The sequence below is a fragment of the Pyrus communis genome, chromosome 17 (genome assembly GCF_041283825.1).
Source record: "Pyrus communis isolate YQ-2024b chromosome 17, ASM4128382v1, whole genome shotgun sequence".
NCBI classification, from domain to species: domain Eukaryota; kingdom Viridiplantae; phylum Streptophyta; class Magnoliopsida; order Rosales; family Rosaceae; genus Pyrus; species Pyrus communis.
In genome coordinates, this window is record NC_142581.1 from 20,457,570 (window position 1) to 20,463,185 (window position 5,616).

Below are 5,616 nucleotides of genomic sequence, written 5' to 3' on the forward strand. Positions count from 1 at the left end.
CTTTGGTACAACTGTTCACCTATTCGTTCATCTAAATTATGAGGTTGCAATTGCGGAACCAATTCAATATTGTTAGATGTATACTGTAGAAAGGTAAATAATTTTTTTCATTAAATTTGCTTCCCCATTCTAAATGTTTCATTAACACATTTAAATCTTACTTTCACTCAAGGTACTTACAAACATGAAAAGATACGTTCGAAATAAGAATTACTCCAAAGGAAGCATTTGCATAGGGTATCTTACTGATGAGGCTGTATCGTTTTGCTCAATGTACTTATGAGATATCAATAATTGTCGTACTCAACTTGGTCATAATGTTGATATTTCTACGCCGTGTGATATCCTTGGAGGTTTGTCAATCTTTGCATCATCATATCATTGTATGAGTAAATGTAGGTGTGTAGATCTTCAAATAAGTTTTTAGGAACAATGTCACTATGTGTTTTGTTCAATTGCCCTGAATTGTCTCCTTTGTTTAGAGTAAGTTGATTTATTCAACTTAAAATTCATTTTTTGCGTCTTTCTCAATAAGTGAGATTTTTCGTTAAACTAATGACTGGCGACTAGAAGATATTCTTAATATTCTTATTATTCGTCTTAAATTGTTGAATAAAGTGGCTACTAGGTGGAATAATTACAAGGCCGAATTAAAAGAAAAAAACTACATTCCATAAGTTGACATACAGCAGAACGTTTCCTGTGAGATGATCATGTAGACATGGGCCAGTGGAAGACTATGGTTAATTACTGGGACAACGATCAAAAAAATAAAATAAATATTATTATTTCTATACAATATATTAATTTTATGATATATAAATATATAATACTTTGTTAATAACAAATTATTGTTGAGGTGAAATTATAAATAGCAAAAAGTAAAAGATTAACCACACCAGTGGCACAAAGAGCTTCGCATGACACATAGTTGTAAGTAAATTGCTTATTCTTATTCAGTTTGTTAAAATATAAACAAGATGTGATTGCATGTATTATGGTTTTACTATTGTTGGTGTAATTGGGTTCAATAATTTATTTAATGTATTAAATGTTTGGAGAAAAAACATGATCAAAAGTCTAATCCTATGGTGCACGTCGACGTGATGAAAAGAATAGTTGGGTTGACAATGCATCAGAGCAAATGATGTTAAATTTTAAATTTAATTATTTTAGTAGAAATAACGTATAAACTTTTATGTTTTTTTTTTCCTTCAGATTCTGCTTAAGAAATAGTATTCCTAACTTGGATGAGCTTAAATATTTACCAAATGAGCATGCTTATCGCAAAAAAATACATGTTTGTATGTTATACGTTTGTTGCATGCGTTTGCATATTATTTATTAAATTGTTAGACGACTTATTTAGCTTTTGTTCCAAGTTTTCTTTTGCATGCATGTTTTCCTTGCTTCTACTTGAAATTGTGCCTTTACCGTTTACATTTCTCCAACAAAGTATGAGGTTATACAACACCTGACATCTACACTACAAGTTAGAGAAGCAGGAAGGGAAACCTGGAGATAGCATTCTGCTTAGCATCATAGGAAATTTGTATCTTAGTCAATGTAGATAAATCCATCTATTTAGATATTGTCTTGTATAAGAAGTTTGCGTTTATTTTATATAACTACATGACATGCATATAGAAGCAGATGATGAGTATAAACCAGGCAATGCATATACAAATACATTATATATAATTATAACTACATTGCATGCATATTGAAGCAGATTTTATATAACTACCAGACATGCATATAGAAACAGATTATGTATAATTATAATTACATGGCATGCATATAGAAGCATATTTTATATAACTACATAGCAATGTATATAGAAGCAGATTATGTATATTTATAACTTTATATTTTTTTTAGGATAAGATATCTCAAGAATTAACACAATTAGTTACTACCAATGGTGAAGAGACACCAATGTTAAGGCAAAAAGCATATGTAACGGCGATGGGATTTGAGAGACGTGACAAAAGTTCGTGGTTATGGAGCGGGGTAACACCGGATATGGTGCCTTGGGTTGTACAAACTCAACTAACATCTTCATTACACTGTCAATCACGTAAAGAACGAGGTTATGCTCGTTTGGAATCTCAGTTTTTACAGCTTCAAGCAAATTATGTGCAACAATGTGAAGAGTCTCAACAAGATCAAAATGAGGTTTAGAATTTGAAGTAGGTTACATCTTCATTGGAGCAACGTTTTCCATACTCACAACATAAGTCTTTTCCCTAACAACAATCTCCCTCTAAACGTCAATCTCCTTCTCCGCAATAGTCATTCTCCTATCACTAATCACCTTCCTAACATACTTCGTCTTCTCGTCAAAATATACTTTATCAACACTTTCCATCATATCCATGAACACCATCAACAAATTTTATCATCCCTAGCCATATTAGCTATAATTGTTCCACCTTGTGCCTCACCATCCTGGAGAGTTTAATGGAATGCTTAATGATACAGATTTTTGCAATAAGTCATGTCTACACATGAGAGAGTTCCTACAAATCAGGGTTAGTGCTTTTGGTTTCTTACTATTTGTGGTACTTGAATAAGTTTTTATTAACTTGTTGAGACATGTTTGATACTTTTATATGTATGTACTTTTTGTTGAAACTTCTTTGTTATGTACTCTGAGACAAGTTTGATACTTTTGTCTTATGTAAAATATTTAATGTTAAATTTCAATAGTAATGCATTTACCTTTAATAATATGAATCTAAATTTGGTTACTAAAGTCGATTAAATAATATTGACGTTTTTTAATTTAAATTTTATTTGAGGCGAACAAATTTGCATCAAATTGTAAAAATTAATATAATTAATGATATATTTAAATGCATATAATAGAAATTTAAAAAGAACAAGGAAGTACCAACGGAAAGTAAGAATCCAACGCATTAGAACTGGTGTCTTTTGGACTATGAACCAGCCTTAGGACAAGCTAGCCATAACTCAAAAAAATTTGGTGAAAATTAAATCTTTTATGAACCAAGATTTCTTTGTGTGAGTCATAGGACTAACCATCCACATTGAATCCTCGGAATTGAGTTTGTTCGAGCGGGTTGGTGTGAATAGGCCATGCGCCCACCTGGATATTCATGAGTGCTTTAGAGAACCTGCCTAAGCTCTCATAGGAAGTAGCCCCACTCCCAGACTCATATAGGTGAATCCATCAAGTGTGCACTGCAGTCAAGCACACCACACATATATATAGGTTATGGTATTCATTAAGAACATAAGTTCAACCTTGGACACTGCAATAGTTGCACTATCTACACCATAAAGATAGACTCTGATCAATAAAGTTATTGATATAAATTGATAATGTGCCCAATCAACAAGTGATTTGTTTTTACCCATATGAACCTACTTCATAGGATCTCCATTCACATAGGTTGGGTTACCATCACTCTTGATCGATTTTATAGGCATATGTCTCATCCCCCTCGATGTAATAATCATCACTAACATTTAGCTTTGTGTCAGAGGATTAGCTAGATCCATTTATGACCTCAAACATATTGACAAACGCATATATGCAAGATAAACTTATATTTAGCTCAAGCTCTCATAGCTAGGCCATCGCCACACATAGACACAGATAAATCTGGTCTCTTCCATAAAGGGATGTATAAAGTCTAGTTTTAAGTGTTTGGCTTTTCTTGTCAAATATTGTAATTGAACCATATCACATGCTTAATACTCAGATTATGGGTTGTTGCTGCTGGAGGAAATGTTCATGAAGTGGCTCATTTTCACATCAAGAGGTTTGTTTACACATGTGCATTTCATATCTCCTTTTTGTGTTGCATTCTGTTTAGTTTAATTGTCTAGTCAATTTTGCGCGCTGACTTTCAGTTGTCTAGGCACACAGATTAAGACAACCCACATGGGCTGATTGACACATTTTAAGATGGTAGTCAGTTTCTAGCCATTGATCTGCCTAGATTTCTTGTGCAGTCGACAAGCGTTATTGGGACAAGTTGGCTGATGGAAAGTCAGATTTCTTTAGGTATATCTGCTCTTAGGGTTTCATTTTGTTCTTGGGGGTTTTAGAACTTAGTTTTGGAGATAGAGAGTCACCTTAAAGGCTTTGAGCTTGCATCTTTTCCATTTAAGAAATCCTAGTTACCAAACATTCCTCATGCATTAAATACTCAATCATTGTACATTAGGGTTGCATTGTTTTAAGGTTAGCATTTATGTCTTGATTTAGTTGTTGAGCTAAATTCATTTTAGACCAAGCTTTTGTATTCAAGTTAGATTTTTCTTTCAATTGTTTGACTGGAGAATCTGACTGGTCATTTGAATGTGCATATCATAAAATCATATCACATTATTGATTGTGTTGATCTCGATGCCACATGGTGATGAGCTCAGAAGGAGCTGCCACTTCGTAAAGACCGAAGGAATCCATCTTGTGTAAGGCAAGGTTGTACAAAGGCAAAGTTGCTCCATATATAAGGATCTAGAAATTAAGCTTGTGTGATTTTTGTATGAACCTGTGTTTACACTAGTGAATTGGACTAAGTGGAGAGTCCTCGGTTTTTTAACCGAGAAGTGGGTTTTTCAGCCAAAAATATCTTGTGTTCAAGTGATGTTTATTGTGTCACACATCCCACACACACATACATGGTACATACATCTGTTGAACGTATAAATGGTTTGTGTTCACTGTTATGCTCATTTGACACATTAATAACTTGCAATAAATTACAATCTTGCTGACTATGATAGTTTTTGGAAATTGAAATTGGTATTTGAATCTTAGATTTATTGACTAACAAATCTATCCTAGTTGACTAGCGGGTTTGACTAGTCAGTCCAGCGGATTATAATTTTTATATACAGGTTATTCTACCTGGTACCAATTTCAGGATGTTTGAATAATAAACACATTTGAGAATGGTCTCTTCCATAAATAGTGGGATATCTTAAGCATACATAATCATAATTAATGTCTTCAACGACCTCCACTAATATATTTTGTACCCACTTGCTCTCAAACTGAGGTCTTTTCTAGGACTTAATAACTGGAGTTTCATGGTGTACCTGCATATCTAGTTAAAATATCTCTAAAACATCGCGTTTCAACATATCAAGGTATGTATAAAAGTTGAAATAAGCATTGCTATACATTTTATGTATAACGGAACACTCACTACTCATCAGTCATCAATTAAGAAGTATCTCTCAAAAATTTTAGTACTTACTACATGACTTCTTCAATAGTACATGATACTTTTGAGTGAATTTGCTCAAGATCTCAACACTTTTGAATGGGTTTGATTGTGTTTCCTTAAATAAAGGAATATGTCTTCAATTAGGAAAACTTAAAGGTAGGAATTAGTTATTAAATCTATCTTTAATTTCATTACCTAATCTCCTTACCAAGGATAAAATGAGCTTGAAGAAGTTGTGATCTACAGTTCAGGACTTTTTCATTGGTTGAATTGTCGATGAAATGAATATGGGTCTCACCAATTAATGAGGGCATTCCAATTAATAGTGAACAAAAGTTCACGAGTCATCTTCAGAATTTTCTGGATTGTTTTTTGTTTCACATTCATCTATACCAAGATATAAAATATG